We start from the raw sequence: 20,636 nt of genomic DNA, 5'->3' as shown, positions 1-20,636 counted from the left end.
ATGCGGAAATGCGCTCAAGAAAATGTAATCAAGAGGGACATCTGGAGGCTTCATCGAAGAGCACATGATGTGGAGCTCCTCCAAATGTATGTGTGGGCATTCTCCTGCAAAACCATGAAACTTAGGCAGCAAATGTATCAGTCCAGGGGTGAGATCGCAATGAAGATCATCCTCCTTAAGTGAAACCGGCTCACAAAGAGCACTCTCAGAAATTAGAGGATGAGTCATATTGTTCTCAACATAGAAATCAGCAGAATATGAATTACAATCAGGGTAACATGCAGAATGAGAATCATAATCAGAGGCACTAGCAAGACAAGCAGTATTCACTAAATCAAAATAGGTAGACATGGAAAAAGAAAAATACTACAAATTACGAAACAAATAAAACACATCACATTTATACATGCAACACAACACACACAAACACAACAAAAAGACCTAAGACCGAACCGTTGGTCCCCGGCAGCGGCGCCATTTTGATGAGAGGGTCGCACCTCCCACAAAAGTTGTGCATAAAATAATGCAGTATAGTTCTAGGAAGTGACTCCTAGGTCGTCTCTCAAGGACCAAATGTGGTTCAGTCTCAGATCAAACACATAGTGGGGGGATTTTGAAAGCTTTCTGTGATTAGAAATAAACTAAATTAAAACTGGGAATTAAACTCAACCGAACATGAATAAAAACATTAAAATGGGAATTACAACAGATAAATACCCAAACACCATTCAAGCTGTAAACATGCAACGGTTACACTAAAACATTAAATACACAATGTTGTCATTTATCCTACGCATTCACAACCAAAGAGAAGAAAATCAACTCAACATGATATAAAATACTTTAAGCAAACAAAGTAAAAGAAAATAAATTTTTCTCCACCATAGACCGTGACCCAATTCCATTTTTCGAATAAACAATGAAAACCGAGATGCACTGGAATCCATCTCCCGTGACAAGGTTAATGTGTACTGCTCCAGAAAAGTAAATAAAAAAAATCACCGTGCACCACTTTTGTGCTTCTTCCCAGGCTAAATGTAACAACTCTTCTTCTTCTTAAAGCCAAAATAAAAATGTGCTTCCTTTCTTCAATTCAGCCAGCCGTGACAAGGGGAATAATTTCCCATGATGTGACCGTGTGCGTGTGCCAACTTCTTCCGTGATGCTGCTCCTCTTCATTTCATCCAAGCCGTGAGCTTCTCTTCCTTGCTCCACATCACGGACAACACTTCAATTCTTCACTCATTCTCGGACAACGTGCACACCAACTCTGGACCATTCATTCAGCTTACTACTATTCTTAAAGGAAATTAAAGACTCCATCCGTGCACAGCTTCTCTTCCACACGTCTCATTACATGCTTCCTCCAAATTAAACCTCCACACGTCTCTTCCAGCACAGCAAACAGCTCCTACCTACCACCTCTACATTCTAATCTATTTCATTCTTAAATCAATTAAAGGAAAAATATTAGCTAACATTCAGCCACCAACTACCTTGACACGTCCCATCTCCTAGACTTTTTTCTCCAAACATTAATCACGGTACCTTCTCCGTTCCAGCAAAGAAACAATTAAAAGCTTTAATAAAAGGTTGGAATGGGTGTATCTCCCAAGCCGTGACAAGACGTTACGTTCCCCATTCCAAACTAGCACTGTCTGCCTTCATTCTCTAAGTAAAATGGCTTACTGCTTGTGTGCACCGTTCAACATTCATTCTTCTATCTAACATAAATGAATCTTCTATTCTCCTCCAGCCAAGCCGTGGCACGTGCACCGCCCAATGAACCAACACCTACGACTACAACAGACACCTCATCTCATCATTCCAAACAGAATAGCAAATTACTGATACTATTGATTCCCGTCACCATCGATCCAATGCCTCATATATCCAAACCCTTTTTAACCCAGATCATCAATGCCATCCACGTATTGGAATCAAAAGAAGAAAAGAACATTCAATAAAAAGTGTTGTAATCAAATGGAAGCATCAATGAGTAAATCAGCAAAGCAGAGTAAAGATCATCTCTTCATTCATCGACAAAACAAACGTGCCTCCCCATTCTCTCCATTCAAAACAACGTATAAGCTCCAAGAAAAAGTTTTAAAACCAAAGCCTAAAACAAAAAGAAAAACCGAGAGAAAAACATCCCCCTGCAAGTGGCGACTCCCACGCACGTCCCACCTCCCTTCAAAATGAAATGTGCTTTTCTTTTATGTGGGAGGCAGTTGCCCTAGGCCGAGACACCCCTCCCTCCAAGCACGTCCTCTGCTAGGTGTGTTTCTCTTTTTCTGGATGGACTCCCGAGTTACTGTGTCCACCGCCTGTTGCTTGCTGGACACCGTGTGAAGTGTGCGTGTGGTGGGCCGTGGCTTCTCTTCACAAGGTGCTGCTGCTCACGTGCTTTAATCTCCAAGCTGCTGGATGTGTGCAGCCAAGCGTGGGCCAGGTGTGCTGAACGCTTCTTCCTTCAAGGATGTGGCTGCATTGTGCTTTCTTTGTGCACCCCCTCAACCTCAAGACCGTGAGCTGCTGGAAAATGAAAGATGTGTGCTGCGCCTTGGAAGTCTATCTCCGTGTGCACCCCCTCTCCTAGCTGGTTGCTGGAATGCACAAGGGTTGGGCCGAGAAAATGAGTGTGGACGTGTGCTCTTTCTTCTTTTTTTCACGCACCACCTAAGAAAGCTGCCCATCACACCCTCTAGCTGCTTCTGGATGCGTCTTAATGTGGGTGCTGGACTGCCGCAACTTCAAGCCCAATGCTGAACGAATAAGCTGTTGTGTGCACCCCCGAAATTGAAATTCACACCTCCTCTCTCTTTTTAGCTTAAAATAAAATGGATGTGGCATTTCTCTAAATCCCAAAATATTGTCCAAAAATTTCCCTACAATCAATAATGCAAATAATTAGTCTCAAACAACTCAAATTAATTAAAATAAGAATTTCTGATCAAATTGAGCACAATTAGGAAAAATGGGAAAATAGTGGACATTTAAGCACAATTCCCTGATTAATTCTAGCACACTAAACTAAGTGAAGTGAATAAAATATTGACTCATGATGAGTCAATATTTTCTCAATTTCACTTAGCTTATTGTACCGAATTTAATCAGGGAATTGTGCTTAAATGTCCAATATTTTCCCATTTTTCCTAATTGTGCTTAATTTGATCAGAAATTCTTATTTTAATTAATTTGAATTATTTGAGCTAATTATTTGCATTATTAATTGTAGGGAAATTGTTGGATAAATTTTGGGACATTTTGGAGGTCAAAAGAAAATGCCACATCAAATATACTTTAAACTAAGATGAGAGAGGAGGTGTGGATTATTATTTTTTGGGGGTGCACATAGAAAAGTAGCTCACGGCCTATGAGGCAGCTCCACATTCATGGTCGAGGCCCACCACGCGTTCATTCTTCATGGAAAGGTGCACGGTGATTGGAAATTTGATAAGCACACGGGTTTGGTTTTCATTCACGGTCCAGCACCTTCTTCCATCCAACAAACCACACGTCCCAGTATCTTAATTTTCCAACAAGCACCAGTAAACATTACACGGCCCAGCCGTTTGGAGGTGCACGTTGAGGAGGTGCTGGCAGCAAAATGTTTCTTCATTATCCAGCAGCTCCAGCACAAAAATGGGGGTGCATCCAGTACAGACCAGCAGCTACCGAGAGAATGTGAGCGGATGAAGAATACACTGCTCAAACATCCAGCAGCTGACGTGTCCAAAGTAAATAGGGCAACGCTACCCCACATATAAAAAGGGGGACACACGGCCCTTGTCCAGCCGCCACTTACATGTCTTTGGCCACTGTTTACTAGTTTTTTTTGGCTCTCGGTTTTTGAACGTTTGAGGGAGGAATAGCACATATTCTATTATTTTCATTTTCGTTTGGAAAGTGTTGGATTCATGAACAATGTATGTTTAAATTTTCATTGAATGAAAGCTTGTGCACGTTACTCTCTACTCGGTTTTTATGGTTTTGGAGGCAACTCGGTGAATGAAATAAGCATGGAGTGATGTGATTCACGTGGAGCTGGAAGAAGAGGTGTTGGTGCGCACGGAAAGTAAGAGCTGTCACGGTGTGAGAGATGGTAGCAGTAAGGTGTTGGTGAGAAGGAGCTGGAATGGTGATTTCCAATGGAGAGAAGCAAAGCTGGAAACTTTAGAAGAGAAACCGAGAGGAGAGAAATGGTGGACACGGGGCATTCAATATGATGTGGCAGTAGTGTAGTCCCATCTTTGAAAAGAAGGAGCGGATTCAATTTGTGGAGAATGGTGGTTTTTGGTTTTAGAAAAAGTAGAAGTATTGATTTTATTTACATAGTATCAGCAGCATGTTAGGTGATTAAATATGGGTAGGTGTCACGTTTGCAATGTAGGAAGATGGTGCAGAGGTGTGAAATTTTTATTTGGAAAAGAAGTGGGATACGTTAGAGATGTGGGGTCATGGTTAATGGTAGAAAAGTTTTATTTTCTTTTATTTCTTTTGTCTTGGAATATTTTATATTGGATGTTTAAATGCTTTTCTTCTTTTTGATGGTGAATGTGTAGGATAGATGATAATATTGTGCATTTAAAGTTTTAGTGTAACCGTTGCATGTTTACAACTTGAATTGTGTTTGGATATTTATCTGTTACAGTGTTCAGTTTAATGTTTTCATGCATTTTAATGCTTTCGATTATGTTTGATTGCATTTAATTTCTAATTTTAATTCAGTTCATTTAAAATCACAAAAACACTTTCAAACCCCCCCCACTACGTGTTGATCTAAGACTGAACCCAATTTGGTCCTTGAGAGACGACCTAGGAGTCACTTCCTAGTCTATACTGCATTCTTTTATGCACAACTTTTGTTGGGAGGTGCGACCCTCTCACCAAAATGGCGCCGTTGCCGGGGACCAATGGTTCGGTCTTAGGTCTTTCTGTTGTGTTAGTATGTGTTGTGTTTTGTCTTGTGTTGTGATGTGATGTGATGTGATGTTCTGTTTTGTGTGTGCGTGTTGCATGTATAAATGTGTTGTGTTTTATTTGTTTCGTGATTTTTAGTATTCTTCTTTTTCCATGTCTACCTATTTTGATTTCGTGAATACTGCTTATTCTGCCAGTGCCTCTGATTATGATTCTCCTTCTGCATGTTACTTTGATTGTGATTCATATTCTGCTGATTTGTATGTTGAGAGCAATATGGCTCATCCTCCGACTTCTGAGAGTGCTCTTTGTGAGCCGGTTTCACTTAAGGAGGATGATCTTCATTGCGATCTCACCCCTGGACTGATACATTTGCTGCCTAAGTTTCATGGTTTTGCAGGAGAATGCCCACACAGACATTTGGAGGAGCTCCACATCATGTGCTCTTCAATGAAGCCTCCAGATGTCCCTCTTGATTACATTTTCTTGAGCGCATTTCCGCATTCATTACAAGGAGCAGCTAAGGATTGGAAAGACTCTCTCCCTCTGAGATCCGTTACCGATTGGGGATATCTTGAGCATCAGTTTCTGAGCAAATTCTCCCTTGTGCAGTATGGTTACAACAACGGTCTTGGATGGAATGACCCTACCTTGGAATGGTATAATGCTCCACAGCATCATTATCAAGAACCACCATTCTAGAGTACTTTCATGCCTCCACCAGTCCAGCAATATCAGAGTCAGCAATATGATGCTCCTGCCCAAATAGCTCCTCAGCCTTCTACTTCTGAGCCTACATTGAAGGAGTTGTTGGAGCAGATGACCATGCAGAACCTTCAGTTTCGGCAAGAGAACATGCAGTTCCAGCAATAAATAGGAGCTGCCATTCAGAGTATGACTGATCAGATAGGGCAGATGGCCACTCAACTCACTGAGGAACAGTCTCAAGATTCAGAGTTACCATTTCAGACTGTTCAGATTCCAGATGATGATGATAGTGGCATCAACATAGAAGATGGGGAGAAGAGTCATGAACTTACTATTGTGCCATCTACTTTCCCATCATACTATGTCCCTACTCTTGCACCTGAGGAGAGTGATGAGTATTTTGAGGAGCAGGCAGAAATAAGCAGTAACCCTGAACCAGGTAGACCACCTTCATCTTCCCACACTTTTGCAATCTTCAAGGAAGAGGAGGTAAGCATACCTCAATTTGATTATGTTGATGATTATGTGGTTGAGAGGTATACTGATGATTATATTGTTGTTGAGTCTGATTTTAATTTCCCCTCTATGCATGATGAGAACCAATTTTTGCTGTCGCATCCGAATGTTTATTCTCCATGCATTGAACATGAATCTGAGTCTGCAGTTGATATTGCTTGTGATTTTGAAATTGATTCATGTTCTGAGGATGTATCTGAGGTTCAGTCTGATAAATTGGGATTGGGTGTTATACCTCTGCATGCCATTTCTTTGGAGCCACATTGCACTAACCATGTTGCAGGAGGTACACAGGAATTTGACCAACATGCACCCACAGTGGAAAATAAAGGTGCTAACACTGACAAAAGCTTCAAGATCAATAGGCACCAGCTGAACCTGCTCATCGACAATCTTTGCTTCTTAGATCCAGCTGTGGATGATATCTCCCTGCTAGATCAAATCTGGAGGATGAAGCAATTCTTCCTCAAAACTTCCTGGCTGGATCCAATGGCGGAAGACATCCCCCTGCAAGTCCAAAATTGGCAACTGCCACCATGATCAGGGGAGTTTTCTTTCTCTCTTCTCCCCTTTTCCTCACTTTTATTGCACTTTGTCGATATCTGATGACTGTTCTGATTGTTTGATCTTATGCTTATGACACATTGAGGACACTGTGTAGTTTAAGTGTGGTCTATTTTATTGGGGGAGATTCTGATTTTTCTGTTAGTTTTTGTTTTCTTGGTTAAATTTTTTCTTTTCTAGGTAGTTTTTGTTGTGTCCTGTGTACAGTTTTGCATGCTTTTCGTGAATTCTGGATTGTGGTCAGGTTGTCAATTTTTCGTCACTTCATTGATACTCTGAGATGTTGGATTCTTTGCTTTTCTTTGCTTGGAAGATGATCATGATGTTTGAGAGTTGAATTGATTGTGACACAAATGCCCTGTGTGAGAATTTGAGCCACTTTATGTTCTTTCTTGTGTGTGATATGTCTCTTGATTGCTTGCACATATGCCTTGGCTTGACTCTTGTTGATAATTCTTGATTGATATGCATGTTTGGAAGTGATAAAGGCAGTTTTGTTCTTGAGCCTCTCTAGCCAAATAAGCTTACCTTGTTCTAATCCTTTGAAAACCCTTTTTGAGCCTATACTTTCCCCCATTTATTTATTTCGAATGCTCATACACTAGCCCTAAGTGAAAAACCATGATTACCTTAACCTTAGGGAATTTTGGAGCTTTGGAAGTGTTTTGGGAACAAGTGTGGTCTCTTGGGGGTTTCTGATGAGTTGGCTAGTTGGTTCCTCTTCTTGTTTTGTTTTTGGAAATATGATTTATATTTTGTCTCTAACAGTTGTGTGCTAAAGAGAGAAAAGAAAAGAGACAGGATGAAAAAAAAAAAGAGAGCAGAAAAATAGTGAAAAAAAATGTGAATAATTGTGAATAATGGAGTCAAGAAGAGGATGGAATTAGAGGTTGTGGGTGTGTTTGAATGTGTTTACACTTGTTCCCCATTGCTCCTCTGTTCCTTATGGTTGTAGCTTCTTATCCAGATATATCCTCCCTTGTCCTTGGCCCCATTACAACCATGAAAGACCTTTTGATTTGAACATGCGTATGTGCTTGAGTGTTGATATTAGAGGCTTGCCAAGTCTATTTGTGATTGCTTTCTTGAGTGCATTGAGTGACATTGATTTGCCTTAAACACTTGAGAGAAACACTGATTGTGTGCATTTGTGAGTTTCTGTTGCTTTTGATTCACCTCTTGAACTGATTGATCATTTTGCCATGTTTTGAATTGCTTGGATGATTTCATGAGTATCTGCTTTCTTTGATTTTGTGTTGGATATTGTCTACTTCCTTTCTTGGTCCAGATTCCTGGAGAACTGTGTAATTCTGTTTCTATCCTTGTTGAGTCTTTGTTTTCTGTATGCTGAGTTTGTATCACCTCCCTAAAAGTCCTTTGAAGTATTTTCTGAATTGCGTCTTGATTTTGCCCAGGAGTGCAAAAGACTAAGTGTGGTCTATTTTGATGAGTCAATATTTTCTCAATTTCACTTAGCTTATTGTACCGAATTTAATCAGGGAATTGTGCTTAAATGTCCAATATTTTCCCATTTTTCCTAATTGTGCTTAATTTGATCAGAAATTCTTATTTTAATTAATTTGAATTATTTGAGCTAATTATTTGCATTATTAATTGTAGGGAAATTGTTGGATAAATTTTGGGACATTTTGGAGGTCAAAAGAAAATGCCACATCAAATATACTTTAAACTAAGATGAGAGAGGAGGTGTGGATTATTATTTTTTGGGGGTGCACATAGAAAAGTAGCTCACGGCCTATGAGGCAGCTCCACATTCATGGTCGAGGCCCACCACGCGTTCATTCTTCAGGGAAAGGTGCACGGTGATTGGAAATTTGATAAGCACACGAGTTTGGTTTTCATTCACGGTCCAGCACCTTCTTCCATCCAACAAACCACACGTCCCAGTATCTTAATTTTCCAACAAGCACCAGTAAACATTACACGGCCCAGCCGTTTGGAGGTGCACGTTGAGGAGGTGCTGGCAGCAAAATGTTTCTTCATTATCCAGCAGCTCCAGCACAAAAATGGGGGTGCATCCAGTACAGACCAGCAGCTACCGAGAGAATGTGAGCGGATGAAGAATACACTGCTCAAACATCCAGCAGCTGACGTGTCCAAAGTAAATAGGGCAACGCTACCCCACATATAAAAAGGGGGACACACGGCCCTTGTCCAGCCGCCACTTACATGTCTTTGGCCACTGTTTACTAGTTTTTTTTGGCTCTCGGTTTTTGAACGTTTGAGGGAGGAATAGCACATATTCTATTATTTTCATTTTCGTTTGGAAAGTGTTGGATTCATGAACAATGTATGTTTAAATTTTCATTGAATGAAAGCTTGTGCACGTTACTCTCTACTCGGTTTTTATGGTTTTGGAGGCAACTCGGTGAATGAAATAAGCATGGAGTGATGTGATTCACGTGGAGCTGGAAGAAGAGGTGTTGGTGCGCACGGAAAGTAAGAGTTGTCACGGTGTGAGAGATGGTAGCAGTAAGGTGTTGGTGAGAAGGAGCTGGAATGGTGATTTCCAATGGAGAGAAGCAAAGCTGGAAACTTTAGAAGAGAAACCGAGAGGAGAGAAATGGTGGACACGGGGCATTCAATATGATGTGGCAGTAGTGTAGTCCCATCTTTGAAAAGAAGGAGCGGATTCAATTTGTGGAGAATGGTGGTTTTTGGTTTTAGAAAAAGTAGAAGTATTGATTTTATTTACATAGTATCAGCAGCATGTTAGGTGATTAAATATGGGTAGGTGTCACGTTTGCAATGTAGGAAGATGGTGGAGAGGTGTGAAATTTTTATTTGGAAAAGAAGTGGGATACGTTGGAGATGTGGGGTCATGGTTAATGGTAGAAAAGTTTTATTTTCTTTTATTTCTTTTGTCTTGGAATATTTTATATTGGATGTTTAAATGTTTTTCTTCTTTTTGATGGTGAATGTGTAGGATAGATGATAATATTGTGCATTTAAAGTTTTAGTGTAACCGTTGCATGTTTACAGCTTGAATTGTGTTTGGATATTTATCTGTTACAGTGTTCAGTTTAATGTTTTCATGCATTTTAATGCTTTCGATTATGTTTGATTGCATTTAATTTCTAATTTTAATTCAGTTCATTTAAAATCACAAAAACACTTTCAAACCCCCCACTACGTGTTGATCTGAGACTGAACCCAATTTGGTCCTTGAGAGACGACCTAGGAGTCACTTCCTAGTCTATACTGCATTCTTTTATGCACAACTTTTGTTGGGAGGTGCGACCCTCTCACCAACTCATCAAAATAGACCACACTTAGTCTTTTGCACTCCTGGGCAAAATCAAGACGCAAATCAAGGAATAGTTCAGAGGACATCCAGGGAAATGACACAACTCAGCAAACACAAAACAAAGACTAACAATGACATAAACAGAATTACACAGTTCTCAAGGAATCTGGACCAAGAAAGGAAGTAGACAATATCCAACACAAAATCAAAGAAAGCATATACTCATGAAATCATCCAAGCAATTCAAAACATGGCAAAATGATCAATCAGTTCAAGAGGTGAATCAGAAGCAACAAAACCTCACAGATGCACTATCAGTGTTTCTCTCAAGTGTCTGGGATAAACAGTTTCAACTCAATGTACTCAAGAAAGCAAACAACAACAGACTTGGCAAGCCTCTAATATCAACACTCAAAATATATGCATGTTCAAATCAAAAGGTCTTTTCCTGGTTGTAATGGTGCCAAGGACAAGGGAGGATAACATATAGATGAGAAGCTACAAACCAAAAGAAATAGAGGAGCAATGGGGAACAAGTGTAAACACATTCAAACACACTCACAACCTCTAATTCCATCCTCTTCTTGACTCCATTATTCAAAAAAAATTTTATTTTTTTTATTTTTCTCATTCATTTTTTTTTTCATCCTGTCTCTTTTCTTTACTCTATTCAGCACACAAATTCAAGAGACAAGATACACCACATATTTACAAAAACAAAACAAGAAGAGGAACTAACTAGCCAACTCATCAGAAACCCCAAGGAGACCACACTTGTTCCCAAAACACTTCCAAAGCTCCAAAATTCCCTAAGGTTAAGTTAAACATGGTTTTTCACTTAGGGCTAGTGTATGAGCTTCAAAACAAAGAAATGGGGAAAGTACAGGCTCAAAAGGGTTATCAAAGGATCACAATAAGTTAGGCTTATTTGGCTAGAGAGGCTCAAGAGCAAAACTGCCTTTATCACTTCCAAACATGCATATCAATCAAGAATTTTCAACAAGAGTCAAGCCAAGGTATATGTGCAAGCAATCACGAGACGTATCACACACAAGAAAGAACATAAAGTGGCTCAAATTCTCACACAGGGCATTTGTGTCACAATCAATTCAACTCTCAAACATCATGATCATCTTCCAAGCAAAGAAAAGCAAGGAATCCAACATCTCAGAGTATCAATGAAGTGAAGGAAAACTGACAACCTAACCACAATCCAGAATTTACGAAAAGCATGCAAAACTGTACAACTACCTAGAAAAGAAAAAAATTTAACACGGAAAACAAAAAACTAACAAAGAAAAATCAGAATCTCCCCCAATAGACCACACTTAAACTACACAGTGTCCTCAATGTGTCATAAGCATAAGATCGAAAATCAAAACAGTGAACAGATCATGGACAAGTGCAATAAAAGTAGGGAAAGGGGGAGAAGAGAGAAAGAAAACTCCCCTGGTCATGGTGGCAATTGCCAATTTTGGACTTTCAGGGAGATGTCTTCCACCACAGGATCCAGCAAGGAAGTTTTGAGGAAGAATTGCTTCATCCTCCAGATTTGATCTAGTAGGGAGATATCATCCACAGCTGGATCTAAGAAGCAAAGATTGTTGATGAGCAGGTTCAGCTGGTGCCTATTGATCTTGAAGCTTTTGTCAATGTTAGCACCTTTATCTTCCAGCATGGGTGCATGTTGGTCAAATTCATTTGTACCTCCTGCAATAGGGTTAGTGCAATGTGGTTCCAAAGAAATAACATGCAGGGGTATAACACCCAAATTATCATATTGAACCTCAGATACATCCTCAGAACATGAATCAATTTCAAAATCACAAGCAATATCAATAACAGACTCAGATTCATGTTCAGTGCATTGAGAATAAACATTCGGATGTGATATCAAAAAGTGGTTCTCATCATGCACAGAGGGAGAATTAAAAACATGCTCAACAACAATATGATCATCAACGTACCTCTCAACAGCATAATCATGAACAACATAATCAAGAACATAATCATCACAGACATAATCATACTGAGGTATGCTTACCTCCTCTTCCTTGAAGATTGGTAGAGTGTGGGAAGATGAAGGTGGTCTACCTGGTTCAAGATTACTGCTTATTTCTGCCTGCTCCTCAAAATAATCATCAGTCTCCTCAGGTGCAAGGGTAGGGACATAGGATGATGGGAAAGTAGATGGCATAGTAGTAAGCTCATGACTCTTCTCCCCATCTTCTATGTTGATGCCACTATCATCATCATCTGGAATCTGAACAGTCTGAAATCGTAACTCCGAATCTTGAGACTGTTCCTCAGTGAGTTGAGTGGCCATCTGCCCTATCTGATCAGTCATACTCTGAATGACAGCTCCTATTTCTTGCTGGAACTGCATGTTCTCTTGCTGAAATTGAAGGTTCTGCATGGTTATCTGCTCCAACAACTCCTGCAATGTAGGCTCAGAAGTAGAAGGCTGAGGAGCTATTTGGGCAGGAGCATCATATTGCTGACTTTGGTATTGCTGGACTGGTGGAGGCATACAAGTACTCTGGAATGGTGGTTCTTGATAATGATGCTGTGGAGCATTATACCATTCCAAGGTAGGGTCATTCCATCCAAGACCGTTGCTGTAAACATATTGCACAAGGGAAAATTTGCTCAGAAACTGATGCTCAAGATATCCCCAATCGGTAACGGATCTCAAAGGAAGAGAGTCTTTCCAATCCTTAGCTGCTCCTTGTAATGAATGCGGAAATGCGCTCAAGAAAATGTAATCAAGAGGGACATCTGGAGGCTTCATCGAAGAGCACATGATGTGGAGCTCCTCCAAATGTATGTGTGGGCATTCTCCTGCAAAACCATGAAACTTAGGCAGCAAATGTATCAGTCCAGGGGTGAGATCGCAATGAAGATCATCCTCCTTAAGTGAAACCGGCTCACAAAGAGCACTCTCAGAAATTAGAGGATGAGTCATATTGTTCTCAACATAGAAATCAGCAGAATATGAATTACAATCAGGGTAACATGCAGAATGAGAATCATAATCAGAGGCACTAGCAAGACAAGCAGTATTCACTAAATCAAAATAGGTAGACATGGAAAAAGAAAAATACTACAAATTACGAAACAAATAAAACACATCACATTTATACATGCAACACAACACACACAAACACAACAAAAAGACCTAAGACCGAACCGTTGGTCCCCGGCAGCGGCGCCATTTTGATGAGAGGGTCGCACCTCCCACAAAAGTTGTGCATAAAATAATGCAGTATAGTTCTAGGAAGTGACTCCTAGGTCGTCTCTCAAGGACCAAATGTGGTTCAGTCTCAGATCAAACACATAGTGGGGGGATTTTGAAAGCTTTCTGTGATTAGAAATAAACTAAATTAAAACTGGGAATTAAACTCAACCGAACATGAATAAAAACATTAAAATGGGAATTACAACAGATAAATACCCAAACACCATTCAAGCTGTAAACATGCAACGGTTACACTAAAACATTAAATACACAATGTTGTCATTTATCCTACGCATTCACAACCAAAGAGAAGAAAATCAACTCAACATGATATAAAATACTTTAAGCAAACAAAGTAAAAGAAAATAAATTTTTCTCCACCATAGACCGTGACCCAATTCCATTTTTCGAATAAACAATGAAAACCGAGATGCACTGGAATCCATCTCCCGTGACAAGGTTAATGTGTACTGCTCCAGAAAAGTAAATAAAAAAAATCACCGTGCACCACTTTTGTGCTTCTTCCCAGGCTAAATGTAACAACTCTTCTTCTTCTTAAAGCCAAAATAAAAATGTGCTTCCTTTCTTCAATTCAGCCAGCCGTGACAAGGGGAATAATTTCCCATGATGTGACCGTGTGCGTGTGCCAACTTCTTCCGTGATGCTGCTCCTCTTCATTTCATCCAAGCCGTGAGCTTCTCTTCCTTGCTCCACATCACGGACAACACTTCAATTCTTCACTCATTCTCGGACAACGTGCACACCAACTCTGGACCATTCATTCAGCTTACTACTATTCTTAAAGGAAATTAAAGACTCCATCCGTGCACAGCTTCTCTTCCACACGTCTCATTACATGCTTCCTCCAAATTAAACCTCCACACGTCTCTTCCAGCACAGCAAACAGCTCCTACCTACCACCTCTACATTCTAATCTATTTCATTCTTAAATCAATTAAAGGAAAAATATTAGCTAACATTCAGCCACCAACTACCTTGACACGTCCCATCTCCTAGACTTTTTTCTCCAAACATTAATCACGGTACCTTCTCCGTTCCAGCAAAGAAACAATTAAAAGCTTTAATAAAAGGTTGGAATGGGTGTATCTCCCAAGCCGTGACAAGACGTTACGTTCCCCATTCCAAACTAGCACTGTCTGCCTTCATTCTCTAAGTAAAATGGCTTACTGCTTGTGTGCACCGTTCAACATTCATTCTTCTATCTAACATAAATGAATCTTCTATTCTCCTCCAGCCAAGCCGTGGCACGTGCACCGCCCAATGAACCAACACCTACGACTACAACAGACACCTCATCTCATCATTCCAAACAGAATAGCAAATTACTGATACTATTGATTCCCGTCACCATCGATCCAATGCCTCATATATCCAAACCCTTTTTAACCCAGATCATCAATGCCATCCACGTATTGGAATCAAAAGAAGAAAAGAACATTCAATAAAAAGTGTTGTAATCAAATGGAAGCATCAATGAGTAAATCAGCAAAGCAGAGTAAAGATCATCTCTTCATTCATCGACAAAACAAACGTGCCTCCCCATTCTCTCCATTCAAAACAACGTATAAGCTCCAAGAAAAAGTTTTAAAACCAAAGCCTAAAACAAAAAAAAAAACCCGAGAGAAAAACATCCCCCTGCAAGTGGCGGCTCCCACGCACGTCCCACCTCCCTTCAAAATGAAATGTGCTTTTCTTTTATGTGGGAGGCAGTTGCCCTAGGCCGAGACACCCCTCCCTCCAAGCACGTCCTCTGCTAGGTGTGTTTCTCTTTTTCTGGATGGACTCCCGAGTTACTGTGTGCACCGCCTGTTGCTTGCTGGACACCGTGTGAAGTGTGCGTGTGGTGGGCCGTGGCTTCTCTTCACAAGGTGCTGCTGCTCACGTGCTTTAATCTCCAAGCTGCTGGATGTGTGCAGCCAAGCGTGGGCCAGGTGTGCTGAACGCTTCTTCCTTCAAGGATGTGGCTGCAGTGTGCTTTCTTTGTGCACCCCCTCAAGCTCAAGACCGTGAGCTGCTGGAAAATGAAAGATGTGTTCTGCGCCTTGGAAGTCTATCTCCGTGTGCACCCCCTCTCCTAGCTGGTTGCTGCAATGCACAAGGGTTGGGCCGAGAAAATGAGCGTGGACGTGTGCTCTTTCTTTTTTTTTTCACGCACCACCTAAGAAAGCTGCCCGTCACACCCTCTAGCTGCTTCCGGATGCGTCTTAATGTGGGGGCTGGACTGCCGCAACTTCAAGCCCAATGCTGAACGAATAAGCTGTTGTGTGCACCCCCGAAATTGAAATTCACACCTCCTCTCTCTTTTTAGCTTAAAATAAAATGGATGTGGCATTTCTCTAAATCCCAAAATATTGTCCAAAAATTTCCCTACAATCAATAATGCAAATAATTAGTCTCAAACAACTCAAATTAATTAAAATAAGAATTTCTGATCAAATTGAGCACAATTAGGAAAAATGGGAAAATAGTGGACATTTAAGCACAATTCCCTGATTAATTCTAGCACACTAAACTAAGTGAAGTGAATAAAATATTGACTCATCACTCCACTTCCTCCACTTCTTCAACTTCGTCAACGTCCTCAACTTCCTCAACTTCGTCAACTTCGTCCACTTAGTCCACTTCCTCCAGTTCCTCCACTTCGTCCACTTCGTCAACTTCGTCCATTTCGTCCACTTCGTCCGTCAACTTCATGAACTTCGTCAACTTCGTCCACATCCTCCACTTCCTCCACTTCATTCACTTCCTCCACTTCCTCCTATTCGTCCACTTCGTCCACTTCGTCATCTTCGTCCACTTAGTCCACTTCCTCCACTTCCTCCACATCCTCCACTTCGTCAACTTCGTCCACTTCGTCAACATCGTCAATTTCTTCAACTTCGTCCACTTCGTCAACTTTGTCCACCTCCTCGACCTCGTCGACCCCGTCCACTTCGTCGAGCTCGTCCACTTCGTCCACTTCGTCAACTTCGTCCACTTCGTCAACTTCGTCCACTTTGTCAACTTCGTCCAATTTGTACACTTTGTCCACTAAGTCTACCTAATCAACTTCGTCCACTTCATCAACTTCGTCGACTTCGTCCACTTCAGGAACTTCGTCAACTTCGTCCACTTCGTCAACTTCGTCTGCTTCCTCCCCGTCCTCCACTTCGTCAACTTCGTGCACTTCGTCCACTTCCTCCACTTCGTCCAGTTCCTCCATGTCCTCCACTTCCTCCACTTCTTCCTCTTCGCCAACTTCGTCCACTTCGTCAACTTCATCCACTTTGTTCGTCCACTTCGTCCACTTCGTCTACTTCGTCAACTTCGTCCTCTTCGTCAACTTCGTCCATTTCGTCCACTTCGTCCGTCAACTTCGTCAACTTCGTCCACTACCTCCACTTCGTCCATTTCCTCCACTTCCTCCACTTCCTTCACTTCCTCCACTTCCTCCACTTCGTCCATTTCCTCCTCTTCGTCCACTTAGTCCACTTCCTCCACTTCGTCCACTTCGTCAACTTCTTCCACTTCGTACCCTTCGTCAACATCGTCCATTTCGTCAATTTCGTCAACTTCGTCCACTTCGTCAACTTCGTCCACCTCCTCGACCTCGTCCACCTCGTCCACCTCGTCCACTTCGTCCACCTCGTCAACTTCGTCCACTTTGTACACTTCGTCCACTAAGTCCACCTAGTCAACTTTGTCCACTTCGTCAACTTTGTCCACTTCGTACACTTCGTCCAGTTCATCAACATCGTGAACTTCGTCCATTTCTTCCACTTCGTCACTTCGTCCACTTCGTCCGCTTCGTCTTGTTCGTCAATTGCGTCCACTTCGTCTACTTCGTCCACTTCTTCCAATTCGTCACTTCGTCCACTTCGTCCACTTAGTCAACTTCGTCAACTTCGTCCACTTTGTCAACATCGTCCACTTCGTCAACTTTCTCCACTTCCTATACTTTGTCAACTTCGTCCACTTTGTCGACTTCGTCCACTTCGTCCACTTCCTACACTTCCTCAACTTCCTCCACTTCATCCACTTCACCACTTAGTCCACTTCGTCCACTTCATCAACTTAGTCGACTTCGTCAACTTTGTCCACTTCGTCCACTTCATCAACTTCCTCCACTTCCTCCACTTCGTCTACTACGTCCACTTCGTCCACTTCCTACACTTTCTCAACTTCCTCCACTTCGTCCACTTCATCCACTTCGTCCGCTTCGTCCACTTCCTACACTTCGTCCACTTCCTCCACTTCGTCAACTTCGCCCACTTCGTCCACTTCGTACACTTCGTCAACATCGTCAATTTCGTCCATTTTGCCACTTAGTCTACTTACTCCACTTCCTCCACTTACTCCACTTCCTCCACTTCCTTCACTTCCTCCACTTCCTCCACTTCCTCCTATTCGTCCACTTCGTCCACTTCGTCAACTTCGTCAACTTAGTCCACTTCCTCCACTTCCTCCACTTCGTCGACTTCGTCAACTTCGTCCACTTCATCCACTTCGTCAATTTCGTCCACTTCGTACACTTCGTCAACATCGTCAAATTCTTCAATTTCTTCAACTTCGTCCACTTCGTCCACTTCGTCCACTTCGTCAACTTCGTCCACCTCCTCGACCTCGTCCACCTCGTCCACTTCGTCAACTTCGTCCACTAAGTCCAGCTAGTCAACTTTGTCCACTTCGTCAACTTCGTCCACTTTGTACACTTTGTCCACTTCGTCAACTTCGTCCACTTTGTCAACTTCGTCCAATTTGTACACTTTCTCCACTAAGTCCACCTAGTCAACTTTGTCCACTTCGTCCAGTTCGTCAATGTCGTCAACTTCGTCCACTTTGTCAACTTCGTCCACTTCGTCCACTTCATCGACTTCGTCCACTTCAAGCACTTCGTCGACTTCATCCACTTTCTCCACTTCGTCGAGTTCCTCCACTTCCTCCACTTCTTGCTCTTCGTCTACTTCGTCTACTTCGCCAACTTCGTCATATTCGTCCACTTAGTCAACTTTGTCCACTTCGTCCACTTCTTCCAGATCGTCAACATCGTCAACTTCGTCCACTTCATCAACTTCGTCGACTTCGTCCACTTCAGGCACTTCGACGACTTCGTCCACTTCGTCAACTTCGTCTGCTTCCTTCCCTTCCTCCACTTCAGGCACTTTGACGACTTCGTCCACTTCGTCAACTTCGTCTGCTTCCTCCCCTTCCTCCACTTCGTCAACTTCGTGCACTTCGTCCACTTCCTCCACTTCGTCCAGTTCCTCCACTTCTTCCTCTTCGTCAACTTCGTCCACTTCGTCCACTTCGCCAACTTCGTCCAATTCGTCCACTTAGTCCACTTCATCCACTTCGTCCACTTCATCAACTTCCTCCACTTCCTCCACTTCGTCTACTACGCCCACTTCGTCCACTTCCTACACTTTCTCAACCTCCTCCACTTCGTCCTCTTCGTCCACTTCGTCCACTTCCTACACTTCATCCACTTCCTCCACTTCGTCAACTTGGTCCTCGTCCTCCACTTCGTCCACTTCGTACACTTCGTCAACATCGTCAATTTCGTCCATTTCGCCACTTAGTCTACTTACTCTACTTCCTCCACTTACTCCACTTCCTCTTATTCGTTTACTTCGTCCACTTAATCCACTTCCTCCACTTCCTCCACTTCGTCCACATCGTCCACTTCGTCCACCTCGTCCACTTCGTCCACTTCGTACACTTCGTCAACATCGTCAATTTCGTCAATTTCTTCAACTTCGTCCACTTCATCCACTTCGTCCACTTCGTCCACTTCGTCCACTTCGTCCACTTCGTCCACTTCGTCCACTTCGTCAACTTCGTCAACTTCGTCCACCTCCTCGACCTCGTCCACCTCGTCCACCTCGTCCACCTCGTCCACTTCGTCCACTTCGTCAACTTCGTCCACTAAGTCCAGCTAGTCAACTTCGTCCACTTCGTCAACTTCGTCCACTTTGTACACTTCGTCCACGTCGTCAACTTCGTCCACTTTGTCAACTTCGTCTAATTTGTACACTTTCTCCACTAAGTCCACCTAGTCAACTTTGTCTACTTCGTCCAGTTCATCAACATCGTCAACTTCGTCCACTTTGTGAACTTCGTCCACTTCGTCAACTTCGTCGACTTCGTCCACTTCAGGCACTTCGTCGACTTCGTCCACTTCCTCCACTTCGTCCAGTTCCTCCACTTCCTCCACTTCCTCCACTTCTTCCTCTTCGTCAACTTCGTCCACTTCGTCCACTTTGCCAACTTCGACCAATTCGTCCACTTAGTCAACTTTGTCCACTTCGTCCACTTCGTCCACTTCGTCCACTTCGTCAACATCGTCGACTTCATCCACTTTGTCAACTTCGTCCACTTCATCAACTTCGTCGACTTCGTTCACTTCAGGCACTTCGTCAACTTCGTCCACTTCGTCAACTTCGTCTGCTTCCTCCCCTTCCTCCACTTCGTCAACTTCGTGCACTTCGTCCACTTGCTCCACTTCGTCCAGTTCCTCCACTTCCTCCACTTCCTCCACTTCTTCCTCTTCGTCAACTTCGTCCACTTCGCCAACTTCGTCCAATTCGTCCACTTTGTCAACTTCGTCCACTTCGTTCGTCCACTTCGTCCACTTCGTCTACTTCGTCAACTTCGTCCACTTCGTCCCATTCGTCCACTTCGTCCGTCAACTTTGTCCACTTCCTCCACTTCGTAAACTTCCTCCACTTCCTCCACTTCCTCCACTTCCTTCACTTCCTCCACTTCCTCCTTTTCCTCCTCTTCGTCCACTTCGTCCACTTCGTCCACTTCGTCCACTTAGTCCACTTCCTCCACTTCGTCAAGTTCGTCCACTTCGTCAACTTCTTCCACTTCGTACACTTCGTCAACATCGTCAATTTCGTCAATTTCGTCAACTTCGTCCACCTCCTCGACCTCGTCCACCTCGTCCACCTCGTCCACTTCGTCCACTTCATCCACTTCGTCCACTTCGTCAACTTCGTCCAATTTGTACACTTCGTCCACTAAGTCCACCTAGTCAGCTTTGTCCACTTCGTCAACTTCGTCCACTTCGTACACTTCGTCCAGTTCGTCAACATCGTCAACTTCGTCCACTCCGTCCACTTTGTCCACTTCTTCCAATTCGTCACTTCGTCCACTTCGTCCACTTAGTCCACTTAGTCAACTTTGTCAACTTCGTCCACTTTGTCAACTTCGTCCACTTTGTCCACTTCGTCAACTTTCTCCGCTTCCTACACTTTGTCAACTTCGTGCACTTTGTCGACTCCGTCCACTTCGTCCACTTCCTACACTTCCTCAACTTCCTCCACTTCATCCACTTCTCCACTTAGTCCACTTCGTCCACTTCATCAACTTAGTCAACTTCGTCAACTTTGTCCACTTCGTCCACTTCGTCCACTT

The sequence above is a fragment of the Vigna umbellata genome, chromosome 1 (assembly GCF_029865625.1).
Source record: "Vigna umbellata cultivar VRB3 chromosome 1, Vumbellata_1.0, whole genome shotgun sequence".
NCBI lineage: Eukaryota > Viridiplantae > Streptophyta > Magnoliopsida > Fabales > Fabaceae > Vigna > Vigna umbellata.
The sequence above is the reverse complement of the archived record's forward strand: the minus strand, read 5'-3'. Positions refer to the sequence as shown.